This window comes from Aedes aegypti, chromosome 3 (assembly GCF_002204515.2).
Source record: "Aedes aegypti strain LVP_AGWG chromosome 3, AaegL5.0 Primary Assembly, whole genome shotgun sequence".
Lineage (NCBI taxonomy): Eukaryota > Metazoa > Arthropoda > Insecta > Diptera > Culicidae > Aedes > Aedes aegypti.
In genome coordinates, this window is record NC_035109.1 from 179,957,275 (window position 1) to 179,981,685 (window position 24,411).

General features: G+C 37.2%; 1 protein-coding gene and 1 long non-coding RNA gene across 3 annotated transcripts in view; both read left to right on the forward strand.

Moving 5' to 3' along the window:
• Positions 1–24,411, forward strand: part of LOC5578544 — a 625,448-nt gene that overhangs the window by 579,462 nt on the left and 21,575 nt on the right. The window lies entirely within an intron of this gene.
• Positions 14,471–15,346, forward strand: LOC110679360. Its single transcript, XR_002502425.1, has 2 exons — positions 14,471–15,029; positions 15,090–15,346. It is a non-coding gene; the product is annotated as an uncharacterized LOC110679360 (long non-coding RNA).

Below are 24,411 nucleotides of genomic sequence, written 5' to 3' on the forward strand. Positions count from 1 at the left end.
CTTTATGCATGTTAGCGCGTACAGTGAAACTTTTTCAAGCCAATATAAACTAACGAGACTGAGTTTTATCACTTTGAAATGCAAGCTGAAAAGTCATCATTGTTGCCAAAACGAATGACGGGCTACTTAGCCTTAAAATCTTTTCATATCTACCTTTTAGTTTCTCTATTGAGATTCTGTTCAGAGGATTTGAATACATTAAAAAGAGTAAAAAATTATTTATTTGACGTCAAGCATTTTGTAGACCATTCTAAATTACATTGTGTTCTTAATATCTATGTGTTTATGTATTATAAATTTGTTGAGTATACTCGATTCATAATACATTTCTCAGTTACTATTGTTTTGTAAATCAAAAAAGTATTTTTTCAGTTTTGTTCGAGACATGTTAACATCAATCATTTCACAATGCTGATTATATATAGTCATCATCTGATTCAACGGACTAAATTTAGCGTAGTTCGTGCGATGATGACCTACTGTGAACAAGTAACGATTGCGTAAGTGACGAGTTGGAGTAAAAAATTCAGTTTTGAAAGTATATCAGCAGAATCAATGCGCTGTGAAACAATATCGTTAACAAAAGAAACCATAGCATAATCACGACGCACTTTCAGTGGTTTCATATTGATAAGCATGCATCGTGATTCATATGATGGTAGAGGAAGTACTGACCAGCCTAAATTACGTAGTGCGTATAATAAAAACTGCTTTTGTATCGATTCTATACGTTCTTCATGTTTTTTTGTGTAAGGTGACCAAACAATACTACAATATTCTAATATTGATCTTACATATGCAACATAAAGTATTTTTAATGTGTAAGGATCACGAAAGTGTTGGCCAAATCGTTTTATGAAATTGAGCATATTTCCTGCTCTATGAATTATTGCATTATAGTGATCTACAAATGATAGTTTTGAGTCTGAGATAACTCCTAAGTCTCTTATTTTATCACATTTTTTTACATGTTCGTTTCCTAAAACAATAGACATATTTGGTATGGTTCGTTTTCTGCTATAACTTATGAGGTTACATTTTTGTATATTCAATTCCAATAAACTTTTGCAGCACCACGTGTAGAAAATTTGTATCTCATTCTTAAAAACATTATGATCGTCATCATTCTTTATTTCTAAAAATAGCTTCATGTCGTCAGCATATAAAAGGACCCTCAGTTTGTTTAGAATATAAGAAACGTCATTAACATATAAAATAAAAAAAAGGGCCTAAGTGTGAGCCTTGAGGTACTCCAGATGTAACATGTATTAGATTTGATCTTTTCCCATTGAATTTTACTATTTGCTGACGGTCGTTTAAATAGGACTTGATCCACTTAAGGAGACTCATTTCGATTCCCATTTTTTCAAGCTTGAAAGTCAACATTGGAATGTCAAGTTTATCAAATGCTTTACTAAAGTCAGTGTAAAGAGCTTCTACGAAGTAACCCTTATCCATTGCACTCAGTGAGTAACTTACAAATTCCAGAATTTTTAAATTCGGGTAAATGTGAAGATTACACAGAAAATACATATTCAATTTTTTATCGAAACTTTACACCTCCCATACTTTTCAGTACCAAGTTGCCCTAGGCTAAAACTTATGTTCAAGGGTACTATAAGATGTTAATTAAAGGATAGTGAACAACTCAGCTGAACAAATTGGCACTTTTTTACTTTTTCAGAATTTTTAACAACTTTTCTCTAATAACAGCTTAAGATTATTTCAGAGGATAATTGAATATCGTAGTATGATATATATAAACATGACTATGTTTTCTTTACTTTTTCATGAAGTGCATAAATTGAGTTTGAACAATTAAATGGGAAATTATGTATTGGAATGATGAGTGACGCGGAAATAATGTGATTTATTTTTACCTTATGCTTTATGGTTAAGTTCAGATGTATTAAATCTATGACTTATTATAGCATATTATTAGTAATACCTGCCATAAACTTCAGAATACTATGGAATATAGTCTTCAAATCTACAAGCATGATCTATGAACCTTTGAAATTTTTGCATATACAAAGAAGTTCAGAGCAAGATGTTGTTTTGATTTTGTATTTGGATGTATTGCTGTGTTGCATGCAAATGTTGTTCTTCTGAGTCACGCAAGGAATGAAGTATAGGTCTTGAAGTCTACATAGAATATTGGTGCAAATCAAAACAATACTCCGTTTGCCTATGTAAATGGCTGAGGTTCTGTGTCATAATTGAAACCTATTGAAAAGTCACTAGTTACGCTCATAAATCCTGAGGGCTATATTCGATGGTGTCCTTCGATGACCAAGGACATCTGTACAGAACAACGCAATACTCCATTTAGTTATATAATGGGACGAGAGTCTACGCCATTATTAAAAACCTTCTATATACAACTACTTATGCTTGTAAATCCTTTGGCCTATATTCCAAGAGCATCAGTCCTTTTTTTTAATTTCTTTATTAGTATCATTCCCAACATTACATTCATTTCTTATATCTAGGTGTTCTGTATTATTAGACAACACTATCATCCTAATTTGGTAAAACAAATTTAAGATTTTATTAACATTTTGTTAACAACATATTACATTTCATTTGCCGTAGCTGTTCAGATTTTTTACAGGTGAGTTGATTTCACCCTAACCTAACCTAACTTAACCCAATCATAAAATAGCATCGGTACTTATCCATATGGTGCGCAGTTAACTCATACGAACCTGAGAGAGGAGACAGCTCACTGACAGTTGGCATGTTTTTTTTTACCTTCTTTGACTTCTTTCTCTAATTCTTGGGTTGTGCACAACGGTCAGATGACCTTATTTTGGTCATAATAATATTCTTATTATTCACTATGAAAAAGGATATGAGTATAAAAAATCAATAGCAGTTTGCCAACACACAACTATATTTAGGTATTCAATTTTTTTAAATGTGAAATCAATGAAAACACCTAGAAATTTTAATTACGTTTACTTGAATTCTGACGAATGTGCAGTTTCTAGTGACAGTTGATGACAGGTTCCCTTGACTTTTGGGAGCTCGCAATTTAAGCCAGATGTCTCCTCTCGCTCAGATATGAACTGTAAGGGGTTTGTGCCATAAAAAAATTAATGGTTTTTATTACAGGAAGTTTTTGGATGAACTAGAACATTTGATGTACTTCTTAGTTATCAAAACTAGGATTTTGACGATATAAACGGTTTTTCAGAATATAACAACCTTCTAAGATCAAGTATTGTGTGATATTCTACTACTTAGAAATGATAGACTTCTTTGAAGGTTTAACAAATGAAAAAAAAACAGTTTCATTTCAAGTATAACCGTTTGAGTGACAAAAATTTGAAGAATATAGTATTTTCCGTTGTAAATTCATGTTTTGGACAGTTTTTGTAAATAACTAAGTCAAAACTATTTTTTTTAAATTATTTGGTTGTACCCACAATTGAAAAGAGTGCTTCGTGAAGCCCAAGCAGGACAGTTCGGTTTTGCGTCGTCCGATTGATTTTGCTGACGGATTCGCGCGTTTTCGTTGCCGGAGATTTTTTTTTCCCCTGTTTTGGAGCGTCATGCTGGGTAGTGCTTCGTGAAGCCCAAGCAGGACAGTTCGGTTTTGCGTCGTCCGATTGATTTTCTGACGGATTCGCACGTGTTCGTTGCCGGAGATTTATTTTTTTCCCTGTTTTGGAGCGTCTTGCTGGGTACGTATTTGGGAAGGCCCAAGCAAGACGGTTTATTTTCGGGACGCCAAGAAGTTTTGCCGCTCGCAATGTGTGAGATATTTGTGTTCAGTCGAGAATGGATTACCAACTGGTGAGTTCGTTTCATGCTTATAATAACACATATTTTCTTGAAAGCGTAACTTTTATGTAATATTAAAACAAACTTTGTATGGTTCGTCACTATATGTGTCGGCATTATGCTTTTTTCTTATACAATTTGAATATACATATATTTTTCTCTTTTTGACATTATTAAAAATTATCTTTTCAATTGTTCGACATTGTGAATGTTGACGTATTTTCTAAAACTTCTACCATATCGAGACAAAATGCACAGTAATACTCATATGTAATTTTCAAACAAACTATGTATGGTTCGTCACTACAAGTGTCGGCATTATTTCTGTTTCATATAAGTTAATATATATACATGTAATTTTCAGTTTTCGTCATTAATAAAAACGTCTTTAGAATTGTTCGACATTATAGATGTTGACGTATTTTTTCCAAAAACTTCTCGAGACAAAAATTCAAAACTAGCTTTAAATACAAGTCGTATATTTCCCCCTTGTCCATGGATCGTATCACCGACCAGAGGTGACTCCCAGATCTTTTCCTCCCTCACTAATAAACACCCTTCCCGTGGTGATTGTGGAGATGCAGAGGTTTTCTCGGTCTCTAGAAGCAACAATCATTACACCCTAACATTCCTTCCCCATCCCAACTGACTGTAAGGACTTTGCTGGCGCCGTTATTGATCAATAATATTAGATCTGCTAAAATTGCACTTCGAGAGTAAGCGGAAACTCCTATCCCTTATTCATTTGGATCGTAGTGCAATTCTTACCAGTTCCGATCAATCACGGAGTAGCAACCATTGACATGTACAGTCAGTCTATGCTATGCTATGCTATTTGGTTGTACCCACAATTGAAAACTACTAAATTAGCTTCAAAAGCATGTAAAAAGATTTGGAATTGGTTAGGTATTCATGACATTATGGACAAACAAAAATGATTTCTTTAGTAAAAAGAGGAACAGTTTGGAGAAAACTATTGTTATTTAAGACTAGTGTTGACCATAGAAAAATTTGATATTTCGCAAACTTTTCATAAATTTAATTTTGAAGAGAATGATGGTAAGAACTTCAAAATTGGTTCGAAAACAACAAAGTTATGAAGATTTCACTGAAGATCATATTTCATAACTTGAAGGATCGCCTTCAAGTCACTTGCGCCACCTCTGAATCTTAATATTTTTGGCTCAACATTTGAGGTTTGCCTTTTTCCCTGATTGAATTAGGAAGAACACATGAATTTTTGGTTTTGAGAACATTCGAAAATTAAGCCGCACCCTAATGTCGAATCATATGCCTAAACTCCCAGGAGTTCTTAATTTGCACACACTTTGGCGATGTATTTTTGGCCGCCAGTCTATATGGAATCTGCCCATAGTCATGTTCGAAATTTGAGACAAAACGGTTAAAAAAAAGTTGGAAAACAATGATCTGAACCAACAAGACAAAAATTGCTGCAAAATTTCTTCGCTGTGGTATAACTTTATTTCATAACGCTAATTGGAGTTCTTAAATTTTAAAACACCTTCCTACCCTTCCTACACTATGTGTATGAAAGTATCAAAATTGCGTATAAGCAGTAACACTTGGGGCTCCACCTCATCTCTCCCTCCCTTTAAGGATCGTAGTTTGTGAATGGCACCTTAAACTACTCATTCAATTAAAATGCGACACTTTTTCTATCGTCACTGTGACAAAATTAAGTTTTAAGAAACCCTTAAGGCGATGTAAACCGGCATTGAAATTTTTACGTGACGTTTATAATTGTTGCTAAATCATGTCACAATTTCGAATTGAAGAATATCAGTTGGCATTGCACTGATGCATCCGAAAAAGGATCAGCATACTTTTTGCATATCAGCGCATATAGTGATAGTTTTCCGGATCAATAAGGACTGAGATTTATCACTTTGAAATTGCGAGCAGCTACCGTTTTGATTCGAAATCCGGACACCTAAGCACCTAGACAGCTTCAACCTAATATTTCCCAAGGAATTTCATGTTAAACGATAAAATATTTTGTTGAAGTATGAAAATAACTGTCTTTTGAGAGCAATAATGCATGAAAAATAACGAGTTACAGGATATAAACCAATAAAAATACATTAAATGTGTGGTATGTTTTGCTTCGAAATCCGGACACTGACTATTGTATGTTTCGAATCCCGGACAGTTTTGCTTCGAAATCCGGACACTCTAAAACTATCAATAAATACTTTGAATTTAATGGATATTTGTTAGAAAATTTTCTGACCCGTTCCACAAGCAACATGAAGATTTGATACAATTAAAAAAAACAAACAAATGAATGTACTGTTAAATCCAATATACCGTAATCCGGGGTAATATTGATCATTTTTTTGAATGTTTCTTCAATATTTTGTTTGAAAATGCAAATGTTGCAGGTTTTATATTTTTAAAATAAGTACTGCCACCCATAACTCAAGACTATATACTGTATTTTGTTTATTGAAAGATTTAAGCATGTTAAAAAAATGTTTTAGGCGATTTTTTGATTTAGTTGATATGGGGTAACATTGATCACCTATATAAACAACGTTCGGTAATAATGAAAAGGTCGTTGCTTACTTAAATCATGGCCCCTGAAGCCGAATATGAAGACCAAACGCTTACAAGTCATTTACTTTTTGAGTTATTTTAAAATTAATAACACCTCGAACCACGGAATACGCCTAAAGGTAGGCAATTTCCTAAGGGAATTTTACATTCCTAACAGTAATTCAGTAATGTTGCCTAATTGAGCATACTTATAAGAGTTTTGACAACGGAATCGTTTTCGGCGATGTTATTTTAAGTAAGAGCCACATTTTGCTTGCTTATATCGTTTGCAGAACTTATGTGAGACATGAATCTTCGGTAGTATCATGTTTAACAATTAAAATCATTATTTCGAAAAGTTGACAAATTCACGCAGAAGGTAAATGTTATTTTCACAAAAATATGAACTTTAATTAGTTTATGAATATAAGAAAGAGAAGCACCATTCATGATTTGAAAATGTTTCATCAATAAATGATAATACGAACTTTTGATGAGGTGAGTCTTTCCGATCAATGTTACCCCGCTGATCAATGATGACCCGGATAACGGTATCAACATTCGATAAGAAAGAATAGTGCACGCTAAGCTGTGCACCTACTGGAAGCTTAAATCCTTTATAATAAAGTCATTTTTAATCTAATCAGGTTGTGCTCAGAATTGGATAACATTCAATTGAAACTAACATTGATTATATCAATATGAGTACTTCTTCTATGCAATAAGAATTCATGTTTATGGAAAGGTTTGTATCTTCCGTTTTCAATAGAACTAGTTTAGCTGAAGCGCGAATCGAACTCAATGAGTGGAACATTTATTATGTTTCCCTCCAATGGACAAAGATATAATTTTTGAATAGCACTTTCTTTAAATATTTATTCCTTACCTGCTTCTGTTCAGCAGTTCATGTTGTTTGAGAAAAAAATGAGTAAAATGTTTACAGCATCATCCCTAAATGTAGCGCAGGGCTAAAACATCCATTTGTTTTGAATTAAACACTCGCTCACTCATAGTCCATAACCTTGCCAAGCTTTGTATAGTTTGCAACCACTATAAAACAGTCATCAACACTTGTAACGACCCCTCGGTCGGCGCTTCTCACTACACTGGAGATGGTCAGCTGTGGTAACTACAAACTTCATTGTGACAGGCGGCCTGTCACTGAATCTACGCTGTTCGGCGAAATAATAGAAGAGAGCGGAGGAAAATAAAACGTTGATTCATGCTAGAAGTTCGTCAAAATAATCAGTCAACTATTTTCAACATTTTCATAGGAGTTCTTTAGAGTTTATTGTTCTATAGTGTCGAGGAATAGTCGCCAAGTGAATTGCACAAGGGTATAATTGAATTTATAAAAAATAATCGATGAATTTGCCTAAACTAAATACTTTTCCTTAAGATAACCCTAAAACTTCGTCCGTGGGACAAGACAGCTCTGCAGCCTTTCTTTGCGTATTACTCTTAGCTAGAGATTTAATCGGTAAGATAGCTTGAACTAGGCTTCATTATTTGTCCTAATACGATATGTCTAAACAGGTTGAACCCGCTCGCTGAAAACACGTAATAGTAGCGTAATACGTTAACGCTGTAGCTAGGATCTCGTCCGGTAATTCTAATTGCTTCTCCTAAACGATAATCTATTTTGAAACTGAAATCCAATTACAGAAGCTAAACTCCAAAGTACATAGGGTGAACAGAAAACTTAAACAGAAATAAGAACACTAAACGTAAGCTATGAATATGTACAAACATAAGTTCAACTCACTCAAATTGTACTTGTTTTACAGGAATTTTTTAATTACATATTATTTGTCATTAAAAACTTGGACGTTCTTATTACTGGCGTGCTGTCACCAACAATTTAAAAAATTCGTTTACACTACGACCGTCTGCAAGTGAAAATGCCTAACCGCTCTCGGGCATCTGTAGGCAGTCTACAATCCCATGAAGTTTTGAGCTCTACGCGAACAGAAAAATGCAATATCTGCAACAGTGCGGGCCAAGGTCGTTTGTGGAAATGCTGTGTATGCCGTAACTGCAAACATCCCACCTGCATCGGCCTAGAATCAGATGAAGACAACCACCAATTCGTCTGTCCACAATGCCAACCACCCTCCGGTGGGGTGACGCAAGCTTTTGCTCCAGTTCCTTCAGGTATGCCCACACAAACAGTTCCGCTAGAATACGTGAATTTGTCATGGTCGCAAATATCACCAGTCACGACCGGAGCCTCATCGTCGGTTCCCATGTACATGCCACCAAACGCAGTCGGCTATTCCAATACCGTCACCTTAAAGGAATACCAGCTGAATCTTATGAAGATGTACAGCCACGACTCCTCATCGGAGTGAATAATGCCAATCTTGGGCATCCACAGAAGAGCAGGGAAGGAGCTATGTACGAACCACTTGCTACAAAAACTCGCCTCGGATGGATCATTCATGGTGGCTCAGATAGTGGTGAATTCACTGGACATCATAGCTTGAGTGTCTGTGACTGCAGCGAAAACAGCAACGAAAATCTGCATCGAGCAATGCAAGAGTACTTCTCACTCGATAGTGTAGGAATATTAAAAGCAAATAATCTCGTAATCTCAGCGGAGGATCAACGTGCTCAAGCAATCCTACAAACAATGTCTCGAGCGGACAATGGTCGATTCGTGTCGCCTCTACTGTGGAAATTTGATGAGTTTCGTCTTCCAAACAGCAAGCCAGTAGCACTACACCGTCTACGATGCCTCGAAGCTAGACTTAAAAGAGAGCCTAAGCTAGCGGAAGCAATGGCACAGAAGATGAAAGACTACGTTGAACAAGGATATATTCGAAAGTTAACTGAAGCGGAGCTAAAACAACCAAAAGCACGGATATGGTACCTCCCAATATTCCCAGTTTTCAACCCAAACAAACCGGGAAAACTTAGAATTGTTTGGGACGCAGCAGCGAAATCTCAAGGGATATCTCTAAACATGATGCTGCTCAAAGGACCTGACCAACTAACTTCCTTAAATTCTGTCCTTTATAAGTTCAGGGAAAACAAGGTGGCCATTTGCGGAGACATTAAGGAGATGTTCCACCAAACAGTGATCAAAGAGGAGGATCAAAATTGTCAACGTTTTTTATGGAGGGAGCATCCAAACGATCTGGAGCCAAGCACATTCGTAATGCAGGTGATGACTTTTGGAGCATGCTGCTCGCCCAGCTGTGCCCAGTACGCCAAAAACGTAAACGCGAGGGAACATGAAGAAGAGTACCCCGACGCTGCTGAAGCGATAATTAAAAAACACTACGTGGACGACATGTTAGCCAGTGTGGAGACCGAAGATGAGGCTATCAAGTTAGCTCAGGATGTGCGACACGTGCATGCTAAAGCGGGGTATGAGATGCGAAACTGGCTTTCAAACTCCTCAACCGTTCTCAACTCATTAAATGAAGGCAAAGAATGCGAGAAAAACCTGAACCTGACATCAGGGCTGGCAACGGAAAAAATATTAGGTATGTGGTGGTGCACGGCAACCGACACCTTCACCTACAAACTGTCTCCAAAACATGATAGCGACCTGCTAGCCAGGAAGCGAATGCTTACGAAACGAGAGATGCTGCGTACGTTAATGGCGATATTTGATCCTTTGGGACTCATCTCCAATCTGCTAATCTTCCTAAAAATTCTTCTACAAGAAGTCTGGCGATCCCGCGTTGGCTGGGATGATCAGATACCCGATGAGCTGAAGGATAAATGGGAGTTGTGGCTGCGCTATTTTCCGGCGGTACACTCCGTAAGCATACCCCGTTGTTACCGAGCAATGGTCCGCTTAGAAGACGATACGAACGTTCAGCTTCACACCTTTGTGGATGCTAGCGAACTTGGGTATGCAACTGTTATCTATCTACGGTTCGAGCAGCAAGGCAAGGTGGAATGCATGATAGTTTCAGCCAAGGCAAGAGTAGCACCGTTGCAGTTTGTCTCAATCCCGAGACTAGAGCTACAAGCGGCCGTAATTGGTTCCAGACTGGCTGAAACCATCGTAAACTCGCTATCGTTCAAAGTTAATCAACGCTTCTACTGGACGGATTCACTCGACGTTCTTTGTTGGATACGATCAGATCATAGACGATACTCACAGTTTGTTGGATTCCGAGTGAGTGAACTTCTTGAAACGACAACGATTTCCAGCTGGAATTGGGTAGGTTCCAAAGACAACGTCGCTGACGAAGCAACGAAGCAACAACAACCGAATCTGGAAAACAGTAGCAGATGGTTCAACGGACCAGATTTTCTTCACCAGGACCCCTTATACTGGCCAAAGGAACCAGTACATAGTGGAAATACGATAGAAGAACTACGCGCACATCTGCTTCACCAAGGAAACACTTCAGTATCCGCTGTTGATTTCAACTACTTTGATTCCTGGGTGCGTCTACTACGCGTGACTGCTAGGCTTCTTAGATATATGGGTAACCTTCGTAAAACAGCGACTAAGCAGGATCGAACAGGTGGCCCGTTGTTAAAGTCAGAACTACAGTCTGCCTCGTTTTACATCTACAAGCATATACAACGAGAGGTGTATTCCGAGGAAATAAACCTACTTACAAACTCCAACAAGCCCCGTCTACCAAAATCCAGTCCAATATACTCCTTTACACCATTTTTGGATGAACATGGAATACTACGAATGCTGGGGCGAATAGGAAACTGTGAATTTGCAACAATGGATGTGAAGAATCCTATTATACTTCCAAAGGATCACCATGTAACTAGGCTGATCGTGCTGGACTACCACGTACGGTATCAGCATGGCAATCATGAGACGGTTGTGAACGAGCTGCGACAAAAGTACCGTATTCCAAGGCTCAGGGTGCTATACAAAAGTGTCAAATCGAGCTGCCAAGTGTGTAAGAACGAAAAAGCCAAACCAAATCCTCCACTGATGGGAGATCTACCTTTTGCTAGATTAGCAGCGTTCACTAGGCCATTTTCGTTCATCGGTGTGGACTATTTCGGGCCATTGTACGTGACAGTTGGAAGACGACTAGAGAAAAGGTGGGGCGTACTTGTAACATGCTTAACCGTACGTGCCATTCACGTTGAAATTGCACACTCACTCAACGCTGATTCATGCATCATGGCTTTGCGTAACTTCATGGCTAGACGAGGCGTACCGATACGAATCTTTAGTGATCGTGGCACAAATTTTGTGGCATCTAGCAAAGAACTCGAAGCTGCTTTAAGAGAGATGGATCAGGACAAGGTGATACATGAGATCGTGAGCCCTGACACGGAGTGGGAATTTCTGCCACCAGCATCTCCGCACATGGGCGGCTGCTGGGAGCGTCTTGTCCGTTCGGTAAAGGTAAACCTACAGAAGATGAAACCACAACGGAACCACTCGGATGAATCTCTACGCAACACGCTAACTGAAATCGAAAATATCATTAATTCGCGACCGTTGACGTTTGTATCCGTTGATGACCCCGATGCTTCAGTATTGACTCCGAACCATTTTCTCTTGGGGTCGTCCAGCGGGTTGAAACCAGCAGCACCCTTAGATGACAGCGGACGTAGCTTGAGGCGAGCATGGCGAGCGTCACAAGTCGAGGCGAACCTTTTTTGGCAACGATGGGTGCGTTCCTACTTGCCTGAACTGACCAAACGCTCAAAATGGTTTGAAAAGGTCAAACCTATTACCATCGATGACATTGTAGTTGTGGTTGACCCAGGACTACCCCGGAACTGTTGGCCTTTAGGACGCATAATCTCGGTCAAGAAGGGCAAGGACGAACAGGTCAGAACAGCTACGGTGCAGACCAAGAACGGTATCTACGAGCGCCCAGCTACGAAGCTGGCCATTCTGGACGTTCGACGCGATTTACAGGTAAGCCAGGACACTGGCGTACCTGGGGAGGGCTGTAACGACCCCTCGGTCGGCGCTTCTCACTACACTGGAGATGGTCAGCTGTGGTAACTACAAACTTCATTGTGACAGGCGGCCTGTCACTGAATCTACGCTGTTCGGCGAAATAATAGAAGAGAGCGGAGGAAAATAAAACGTTGATTCATGCTAGAAGTTCGTCAAAATAATCAGTCAACTATTTTCAACATTTTCATAGGAGTTCTTTAGAGTTTATTGTTCTATAGTGTCGAGGAATAGTCGCCAAGTGAATTGCACAAGGGTATAATTGAATTTATAAAAAATAATCGATGAATTTGCCTAAACTAAATACTTTTCCTTAAGATAACCCTAAAACTTCGTCCGTGGGACAAGACAGCTCTGCAGCCTTTCTTTGCGTATTACTCTTAGCTAGAGATTTAATCGGTAAGATAGCTTGAACTAGGCTTCATTATTTGTCCTAATACGATATGTCTAAACAGGTTGAACCCGCTCGCTGAAAACACGTAATAGTAGCGTAATACGTTAACGCTGTAGCTAGGATCTCGTCCGGTAATTCTAATTGCTTCTCCTAAACGATAATCTATTTTGAAACTGAAATCCAATTACAGAAGCTAAACTCCAAAGTACATAGGGTGAACAGAAAACTTAAACAGAAATAAGAACACTAAACGTAAGCTATGAATATGTACAAACATAAGTTCAACTCACTCAAATTGTACTTGTTTTACAGGAATTTTTTAATTACATATTATTTGTCATTAAAAACTTGGACGTTCTTATTACTGGCGTGCTGTCACCAACAACACTCTTATTACAAGTTTTTCATCTTATTTCAATAATCATTGTGAGTAGAATGTTCGAAGCATAGTGTGTCCGGCTTTCGAAACGGAACAATTTCATGCTTCAAAACCCGGACACCAGGTATTTTTCACAAATACTGCAATATTATGCAGCTTTCTACACTTTTCACCATTTGCAAATATCACTTTTAACAAGATTATTGCTCTATTATGCTTAAAATCACTTCAACGTTCTTCAATACTCTGAAATAATAAGATTCGTTCTAGTGGCGAATCTTAAGCTTCGACCTAATCAGCGCGAAAACTAACGTTCAATATGACACGACTTTGTTTTTTTAAGTTTTAACAATTATTTTACCAGGTTACTATGATGAAAATTATTGCATCATGTAGAACTTAAAGTAAGGCAAGGATTCGTATATTATTATTTAAAATTTAGGTACATATGCATGTAAAAATAGCTAAAATTGTTCTGAGTGTCCGGCTTTCGAAGCGTCCGGGAATTCGATGCAAAACGGTATGTCAACACGACTGCCAAAACGAATGACGGGTACTTAGCCTTAAGCTACCATGCGTCTCCATCACAAAGATTAGAAAAATCAATTTTAGAAATACATCGATTTTTTTTCGCTAGATTTTTCCTGGGCTATATTTTTGTAATCAGAAGGTTTCAAAACATTTGATCAGTGAAATTGTTCCCATTCAATTAATATGGACTGATATGCGATGGAATAAGTGGATTTTCTTCATTTTAGTAAGGAAAAAAGCCAATCAGTAATCAGTAGCAAAATAAAATACTACATACATTCGCCTTTATGCGTGCATCATTTTGATTACGGTAGGTTCATGCTAAACTCGTGAAAATCAATGCGATTAACACCCAACCGTAACTTTCCGTTGGTGCGAAAGGGTATTTTATACTTGTTTCTATGTTAAAAATCAGAGAAACCAGACTTCTCAAAATGTCTCATTTAGCCCCATTTTGCCTTTGATTACCATTTTACCTATATAAAAAGTTATAAAAAGCATATTTAGACTACTACTGCTAATGTTTCTGCGATGTTACTCGAGGCTCCATTTTTTTACTATTCCTTTTACCCTCTGTCATCATGTTATGTGAATTACTGCTGTTCTGATTCGTACTACTAAGACACGTGAAGTTCTATTAGTATAGGCCAATACATATTACGGATATATTGTCAAATATATCCAAATGCATATAGCATATTTTTTATTTTTTTTATTTATCGATATAAAAAAACATCGCACAGACAAAAGTAACTTATGAACTAATCCTTAACTTGAACACATTTTTGGACATTTCAAAATCAAATATATCAACTACGTTGAGACGGGTACAGCAAACCTCTAGAGGATTGTGCATTCCATATGCAGTACGGTGGGAAGTTCAGCGAAAGAATTCAAGTTCACGAATTGATCTTAGAGGGGCGTTGAAACGGAGTTTACATAGTGAATCGGCACAATCAATGCGATCAGCATGCACTGGAGAAAGATTCGTCTGCTGGATAAGGTGGCCAAATTTATCAGTAAATAATAAATGCAAATGATATTTTATTATTGATTAAAAAATATCCTTAAAAAAATAGCACACATAAGTGATTGTTCAAGTACTAGAAATATAGACATTTGTTTGATTGATTTTAGTTTGTTTGTGTCGATGTGTTCAATAACACGACCAAGGTATCTAAAAGGAAGGTAATATGATGTGTCAAATTGCTGAACCCGCCATATTGGAAGACCATACGACATCTGGCCACTTTGTTTTCGTAAAATAATCCAGCATGCCATGAAATCTAGTCAGCTTTTTTCTCTTCTCAGTTTGTTTTGTTTAGTGCACACTTCTTGAATACTTGCAAAAGGAAGTACAATATTGTACACAAATCAGGAATTAATTAGAAGCTTTTTTGGATAATATGGTTCTTTTATAGGTAGCAGAGTAAAATCAAGAGTATACTACACGATTCATTGACAACAAGGTGAACGATCATCTGACTAATTTCTGCAGATATTAATCATCCGTATTCGGATTCTTTCAGCGCATCCTCAATTGGTTTCGTCAAACTAATGCCAACTCGTAGAAGAAGTTTCAACGGACAGCGATGACCGAATTAGAATGTTGGGGAGTTTCTCCGAGAAGTGATTGTGAAAATGCAAATTAATTTGTTTCAATACCGTTAGTCTTGAAGCGTTTTATCATGTTTTAGAATTTTTATCCAGGCAAATAAAAAAAATGAGCTACAACAATACTTTGAATGAATTGAATTGTGGCTCTTGCTGCTTGGCGGAATGCGTATTGCTTGCTTGTTCTATGATGACAGATCATCGTGGGGCACAGGACGATAACCACAATTGGTTTCTCTATCTACCGTTCGGGAATCGATGAAACTATACCATACGGTTTTGGTGTTGGCAATCGTATTCCCGCAATCTCTATCTGCAAAAAAATGATGGCGTCTAGAATAAAAAAAATGTGATTTCATTTTAAAGACAACTTTATCCTGCTTGCCTTCACTCTTCACGATGGCACACCCAACGATCTTGAATATTATAAACATATCTATGGATACGAAAGGAACTTATGGAGGGCAAAATACAAAAACATATCGACCAGCTCGCTGACCCGCCAGCTGTCACTTTTTACCCCCTCTCGGTTTACCACTCCCCGCATCCAGTGACTGCTTAGATTGTTGTACCTGTACCTTCAATATACCTTGAACACGACAATTTTATAAGTCGATGGTCACTTGGATATCAAATTATGGTGAGTGCACTGCAGTGCACTGTAGTGAATTTTACCACGATTCGTCAAGTTTAATTTGGTTCGAATTTTCTAACACTTCACATGTTGATAAACAACATTCGTGTAAATGTATTTTTCGTTAGTATGTTGTACTTAAAATAAACAGAAACAAAGAATATAAAAAAAAATATTCCACTAAAAGTTCAAATTGTTGTCATTTCGACCATTCTTGGTGGATTTCCTTCGTTTTTATTCGAATGGCATCGTCTGGATTTCTAGTTTTGCGGGGACCTTTCGAATTTCTGGAAATGTCCACCAGTCTGGATTTATTACGGTGGGTCACTGGGTCGAGTCGGGTAAGAATGACCCAAACTTCCTTGGGTGTTTTTTAATTATTTTTGGGACTTCCTTGGAATCAGCCCAAGATTGGTCAATTATATGTTTTTTCTCAACTGTCAAAATTTTGGTGTTAAGCTGCAGCATCTTCAAATGCTAACTCAGACATGGTCATGGTGAAAGATATTGGCCACCTAGATGACAGGTCTAATGACTTAGTCGTGAACCAGGTTTTTTTTTACAAAATGGGAAATTTCGAGCTTAACGAATAAAGTCAACTATTCTTCTATTTCTAGGTGACCAATACTCTTGAAACAGTCTTGATCGATCAGGTCTGAGCTGCTTTTTCAAAATGATAATGTTTAATACCAAAATTTGCCGATTTATAAGAAAAATAAAATTGGTCTATTTGGGGCTCATTTCCCGAAAGTTCCATAAGGAATCAAAAGAAAACCCATTGATTGTCTAGTTTAGTTATCACACGACGTCCGTTGTTGAAACTATAAAAACTAATTGAAATTGAGGTCAGATTTATATCAATTAGTTGGGAATAACTCCGGACCGGTGGACACTTCCAGAAATTCCGATAATTCTCGAAAAACTAGCCATCCAGACGACTCCATTCGAACTAAAACGAAGGCAATCCATCAAGAATTGTCGAAATGCCAGTCTGAAAATGATCATGCCCACCTTCCTTGCATGAAAACTAACCATACAAAACGGTTCCGGTAAAAATCGGTTGTTACGTTCTAAAGTTATGCGCGTTCAAACTTATGGCGTCCATTTAAATATAAATAGTTTCGGACATATAAAATGCATCGAAGCCGTTTCCCGTACAAAATGGTCAACTTCAGGAACTTATATCTCACCATTTCTTTTAAATAAAAACTCTTATTTTTTTCTGTGGCGTACTACAAATTACTAAAAATTTTGGTTACTATTGTAAAAGTTGTATGAAAACTATCAATTTAAAAGTTGCAAATAGATTGAATTGCATCAAGATAAAAAGTAGCAGAAAAACTATGCGTCAAATCATCTAGGTGCCTTGAGCGTATTATTCGTTATCATTCTATTATCAAATGTGCTGAAGATACCATGCTGATTCGGCGCATAGTTTTTTCTGGTAGATCACATTTTGTTTTGGTACAATTTTTGTTTGTCAAAATTCAACCTATCTGTAACTTTTGAAACGATAGTGTTCAAACAAGTTTGTCAATAGTTATCAAAAATTGAAGTAATTTGTAATTCGCCACAGAAAAAATGGAAATAATCGGTTAAGAAACGGTAGAGGCAAAGCTATCCGAAGTTGACCATTTTATATAAGAAAATGGCTTTAGTGTATGTTATATGTCTGATACTGTATAAGATAGAATTTAAACATTGACCTGTAACCTAGTCAATAAGTAGTCTAAGCATGCTATTTTGACTTCATTGCCAAAGAAAAAGAGTGAGAAAGGGCCAAATAGAACAATGTTCAAAATCTGAACAAGACGATCTATGATCAATCGATTTCTTATTTACTTTTACATAGAAATAAGTATGAAATATTGTTTAACCCAGAGGGCTGCATAAACATGCACTTTTGAATGAGAGCTTATTCTACTCTTGAACTCCTCCAAAAATTCGTTTCCCAAACACAATCTTGAACATATTTTCTGAAATTCAGTTGAAACGAATTGCAAAATTAGCCTAAGACATTTCTTCACAATTATTAAATAACTTATTTTGCTTCTTAATTCTTCCAGAGCAAATTCTATAGAAAATTTTCAAATGAGGAATCATTTGAAATTGTTCCATAAGCCTAGGGAAAAAATATTCGCCCAAGCCCCAACATCAAAGTGAGTGGTTATTTGCCCACGGAAGGACAACTCATAGTTCCGTAAAACACTACACGGGTTATTTACATTTATTCACATATATTTACAGTTAAATTACAGTACACAAATACATAAAATATGCTGGGATACCTGGGCCCTCCCTGACTGCATGTTCCAATGGGCTGCGCCACACTAACTATGGAAAATCTGTTTCTGGGTTGAGTCCCTCTTAATCTACGCTACTCCTAATTATGAATTGACTGAAAGAGAATGAGTGTTTCCTAAGATTCGTCATTTCTACCACAGGCTTATGGGTAACGCTAGTCCCAAACAACAACGTACAGGGGATAGGCAAAATGATTGAGATAGGCAAAATTTTGCCTAAATTCAAATGCTCATAACTTTATGAAAAATTGATGAAAATGGATGCATCTAGAAGCAGTCGACGGCAAATTTGGTCTACTTTCAGGAACTTGCTTGGCCATGCATATTGGCCACTGGACACCGGAGATGTTCCGGATTTTCCGAGGTCATGTCTAAATGTCATTTTTTCTGTCACTTGTATTTTTGTGCGGTGTAAAGTTGGATAGATGTTTACTATTTTCCTAGAAACTAGAACTAATAGGAAGTTGAATGCCGCCGGACGCATCAAGATTGGTTGGAAATCTTCAGAAATATGACCATTTCCGTAAAATGGTTCCGGAAAACATGGTCAGTCATGTTTTTATTCCCAATTATGTAAATACTATCCGGAACATGGGCATCAACCTTTAAAATGATGTTTCAAGCAGCATATTCAGAACCATTGGATGTATAGACCACTTTATAGAAGGTTCCAGGTGCCCTGGGGGAAGTGGTCAATTAGGAACATATCTGGAACCATATCAATATGGGCAATAAACTTCATGATTTTCAAAGGTTATGCTTTCCGAAGCATTTCTAGCATCACCGGCTGCCATGACGACTCTATAGTAGGTTCCAGGTGCCCCCGGGGATGTGGCCAATTCAAAACATGCCCGAAAACACATCAGTATGAGTATAAACAGCAAGATTTTTGAAGGCTATGCTACAAGAAGCATTTACAGAGCAACATATTTATATAACCACTGTATAATAGTTTCCATGGGCCCTGGGGATGTGGTTATGTTCCGAATTGGCCACATCTCTAGGAGCCCATGGAATCTACTATAGAGTGGTTATTTAATCTTGTGATTCTGAAAATGCTCTACATCCTTCAAGTCAGATGGATCCTACTGTTCATGGTAGAAGGGGATTCTTAACAGGTGAACGGCCAAATTGGCCAAATCCCCTGGGGCACCTGGAACCTACAATTAAGGCCCAAGTAAAAATGGTGCAAAAGTCAACATTGAAAAAGCAGTTTTCTCTTTTTAAATAGACAAATCGAAGAAAATAAAAACACAAAGCTCTTTTATTTGCGAAATTAAAAGGCTGTGTGTTTTTAGTTTCATGAATGTGTTGTTTTAAAAGGAGAAAACTGCTTTTTCAGTTCTGACTTTAGTGCCATTTTCTCTTGCGCCTTAAGTAGTCATGGCAGCCGGTGGTGCTGGAAATTCTTCGGATAGCATAAGCTTTGAAAACCATGAAGTTTAATGCCCATATTGATATGGTTCCAGATATGTTTCTAATTGACCACTTTCCCCAGGGCACCTGGAACCTTCTGTCGAGTGGTCTACGTATCTAATGGTTTTGAATATGCTGCTGGAAACATTATTTTTAAGGTTGATGCCCACTTGGATATAGTTCTGGTTAATATTTACATAATTGGAAATACACACATGACTGACCATGTTTTCCGGAACCATTTTACGGAAATGGTCATATTTCTGAAGATTTTCAACCAATCTTGATGCGTCCAACGGCATTCGACTTCCTATTAGTTCTAGTTTCTAGGAAAATAGTAAACATCTATCCAACTTTACACCGCACAAAAATACAAGTGACAGAAAAAATGACATTTAGACATAACCTCGGAAAATCCGGAACATCTCCGGTGTCCAGTGGCCAATATGCATGGCCAAGCATGTTCCTGAAAGTAGACCAAATTTGCCGTCGACTGCTTCCAGATGCATCCAATTTTATCAATTTTTCATAAAGTTATGAGCATTTGAATTTAGGCAAAATTTTGCCTATCTCAATCATTTTGCCTATCCCCTGTATGATAAAACTGATAGTAATCTCTCTCATAGTAGTTCATCTGAACACAACTGTTTAATCGTTCAGCGATGCAAACTTTTTAAGTTTCGCGTAATAAAAGTTTCGTATCTTAAGCAAAGTTTTAGAACGTAAAAAATGAGACAAATTTCAGAAGACTACAAGTTTCTACGACTTCAAAAAACAAAATTCAGCTGAAAAAATGAAAACCACCTGAATCTTGGAAAAAGATTTGAAAAACAGATGGCTCAGTAATTCAACACAGCGTAACACCGTTTGCATAAAAAATTAAACAATATTTTGAAATTCCGTGTCACAACTAAACTTTTAAATATGATTTTTGATAATATTCTATGTCACGTAGATTCATTCCATTGCTACATAGCGAAATCTGGGTAGATTTGTCATTTATGCCGCTCATTTAGTAAAAACAGCCATCTAAACTTTAATTGAAACAAAATTGACGACAGAATGCGGTGCAAAGTTGGCACCCACAAGTGCAAACGTCTTGGTCGACCACCACAACCGCAAATCTAATTAAAAGATAAAAATCTATTGGAACGTGCTAGGAACTTTGTGAGACATGGCTGCCTTGTCAGTTCAACCAGCCCTTTTGTCGAATCGCAAGACTGCACAACTTCAAAGTGCCCAAACGAAGGAATCATTCTCACTTTTGGCGGGGGCAGAAGATTCAGTCTGAATGAATGATTCCGGCAGCCAGCGCTGTGACAGCCGTCAGAGATGGGCAGTTACAAAACGACTGCTATTAACGCCCTTCGTCAGAGTTTTGTCCGCTTTGAAGATAATTTTCAATTATTTACTCTGTTGACGATGAAGTAATTAAGAGAAAATTAGTCGAAAATATCGTAATGTACGGACGGAGACATTGCCCGACAGAAATGGGTAAAAAGAACAAAAACAATTACCAGGATGAGTTCGGAATGGCGAGGGAAATCTTACTTTTGGGGAGTTTGATGGTTTTGATAGGAAGCGCGCAGCAGTTAGACTGGCCATTCGCAAAAGTTGAAAGAAAGATCAACTTTTATCTTTTTTCTCGAAACACTTTTGGGGATGATAAGAACGGGCCGACACTTGGGACATAACTTCTCTTGGAAGAGTCAGTAATGCTTGTTAAAAGTAAACTGCAAAAAATGTTAAATTGAATAATCTTGGCATCAGCATAACCAAGAGAATACGACTCGATACTAATACTTATGACTGTGTCTGTGGTAATAATCCTAGAATTCCACTGAATTCAATTTTCATCAAATTATGGAATGTTTTGTGATACTAAAACCATACTTTGACAAAAAGCAAAAGAATTTATATTTTTTTCATTGGTGTCATTTTAAAAAATACATTCATATCCTATTTCTAGATGTTCTGTGTTAGGCAACATTTTTTCTTCTTTCTGGCGTTACGTCCCCACTGGGACAGAGCCTGCTACTCAGCTTATTCTTATGAGCACTTCCACTGTTATTAACTGAGAGCTTACTATGCCAATGACCATTTTTGCATGCGTATATCGTGTGGCAGGTACGAAGATACTCTATGCCCTGGGATGTCGAGAATATTTCCAACCCGAAAAGATCCTCGACCGGTGGGATTCGAACCCACGACCCTCAGCTTGGTCTCGCTGAATAGCTGCGCGTTTACCGCTACGGCTATCTAGGCAACACTATCATCCTAATTTTGAAAAACTAAATTGAGCTATTATTAAAAAATTGTTATCACATTTTATTTGCCTTGATGTTCATAATTTTTAAACGTGTTTATCTGTTTATACAAGACAAAATAAAATCGCTGTTCAACCTGAATAAATATATAAAGCACACATAGTTAGTAGAACGTACAATTTGAAGAACAGCTCTTTGAAGAATTTGAAGAATAGCAAACTTAAAAAAAATTATAGAAAAATTGATATTTTATATAGCGTGAATATAAATCTACATTTTATTTTAAAATTGTGACTTTATCAGATTTCAAAATTAATTTCTAAAGATAATTTTACGCCACTTTTAACCCGAAGCGCACTGCAATCCCAAAGTGTGTGTATCATTAAAGCTCAGGTAACATCTTCATAAGAGTACCGTTCTCTGAATCATTGGTATGCAGGAAACGTTTCTGCGATATACATTCGCAAAAAAAAACGTAGAGAACACGGTATAATACATGCACCAACGTTTACCATGGAACGAGAATTATCTTTACAAAAGAATTCCCATTACCTTCGTGCTACCGTACACCGAACATCAAATCGTTTTTTTTTTTGGCTTAGCATAACATGTGCACAATGGCTTGCCTTGAACTATAGGGCTGAAGCATACGAGAAATCACTGCAATGGAGGCTGTATGGGGACTTCAGTACAAAAATTTACCTAAGTACATTTTCATCATTTTTGGCAAAGAATATCCGGTGGAATCGCTATTTAACTAGTGTCATGGCCCCAAAGTCTATCTATCTTCGGTGCTGTCTACCGTCTTTCAGTCCAGCAGATTTCTATGTCTCGTTCCTCCAATCGAGCCTTACTACCCCAACGGGAGCCATCAGGGCCTTGGTGCTTTCGAAAATTTGCTCAACGGAAATTGATTTCGATATTATAGATAGACTAGACTAGACAATTCAATTTCGTTAGGATGCCCGGATGGTAGGAAAACAGATTTCTTCAGGGAAATTGTATGTGTACCGTAGGAGAAAAATACAGTTTAATAGTATCGTTTACGGTGCATGGTTGATATCACCTGCGCCAAAAATCCAACCAGAGGGACGTCTCTTGATGGCATCCTGAGCACGGGAGATATTGAACGAAAGGCAGGGTAATACCGAAAGACACTACTTTTATGGAGCATCGTATATCCCCCGTATGCTAGATCACACATTTGAGAGTACCCTTTGACCAGCAGCACCGGCTTAGGAAGAAACCGTCAGCTTCCTCTCCACGTGACGTCGCCATACGGAATGAATTGGCCAAAAATAAGCGAAGGTATCGACCGGCGCACACTGGTTCAAAGTTCTAAAAACGTGTAACTGGAATTTAAGAAGCAAGTGCCTTTTTACGAGTTGGAGGGTATTTAAGCTTCTTTTAGATATGAGTTTTTTTAATCCTCTATTAGTATCATTTCGAACATTACATTCATTTATCTGTGTTATAAAACACTTTCAAAATTAAGCTCTTATTAACATTTTGTTAACAACATATTACATTTCATTTGCCGTAGCAGTTCAGATTTTTTACAGCTGAGTTGATTTCATCTGCTTATAAGAGGAAAAAAAACTCTTTCAATTTACTTAACCTAAATATATAACGCGATTATCGTGGCAAAGGAATATTGCAACGATTGTTGTCTAAAATTATTAATCATTTTATTCGACATTTGTTCCAACATTGGATATTCTATGTAACTCATTGGTACTATACCAGGGAGGAAGCTTCAGAATCATTTCCAAAATTTTGTTTTGAATCCTCTGCATAGCTTTCTTCCTAGTATTACAACAGCTTGTCCATATTCATACTGCATACAACATGGCTGGCCTGAAAATTTGTTTTAAGTTTAACAACTTGTTCTCAAGACAAAGTTTCGATTTTCTGTTAATAAGTAGATACAGATATTTTATGTATTTGTTACATTTGGCTTGAATATGCCCTTAAAGTGTTTTTTGAAAATTAAATGTTTATCTAATATGAACTCTAGATACTTAACTTCTTCTGACCAATAAATTGGAATCCCTCTCATCGTATCAACATGTCTACTTGAAGGTTTTAAATAAAGAACTACATAAAGTAGTATTATAAGTTCAGTTTTGGAAGCATTAGGAGAAATCTGCCATTTTTGCAAGTATGAAGAAAAAATATCCAAACTTTTTTGCAATCTACTACAGATGACACGCAGGCTTAATGGTTTGGCGGAGAGGCCTGTGTCATCCGCAAATAAAGATTTTTGACATCCCTTAGGTAACTCAGGTAAGTCAGATGTGAAAATATTGTTTAATATTGGTCCCAAAATGCTGCCTTGAGAAACACCAGTTCTAACAAGAAACTCTTTTAGACTTGGAGTTCTGATAATTAACCTGAAGTGTACGATTTGACAGATAACTTTGGGTTATTGTAATAATTTATGTTGGAAAATTAAAGTTTTTTTTTTTAATTTCACAATCCAGCAAGTCACACACTGCTAATTGTTTTTTCTGTGTCTAAAAGAACAAGACCAGTAGAATAGCCTTCAGATTAGAACGGATCAAATTCGTTAAACGTAAAAGTTAATGAGTGGTCGAAGGTCCATGTCGGAATCAGA